Consider the following 205-nt stretch of genomic DNA (forward strand, 5'->3'; position numbering starts at 1 on the left):
AAAGAAAATCCAAAAGGAGAGTGCAAAGCCATCAACATGGCCGAATTTGGAGAGGAGGAAGAGGCAGTGAACGTCACTGAGGAAGGCCTCAATGGACGTCTACTGGCCTCCAATGAGTTCCCCTATGAGGAACCATGGGAATCTGAGGCTCAAAATGAGACCATAAAGATTCCATTGGACTTACTTCTGCCATTCATGAGCTCTG

This window comes from Arachis duranensis, chromosome 10 (assembly GCF_000817695.3).
Source record: "Arachis duranensis cultivar V14167 chromosome 10, aradu.V14167.gnm2.J7QH, whole genome shotgun sequence".
Classification (NCBI taxonomy): Eukaryota; Viridiplantae; Streptophyta; class Magnoliopsida; order Fabales; family Fabaceae; genus Arachis; species Arachis duranensis.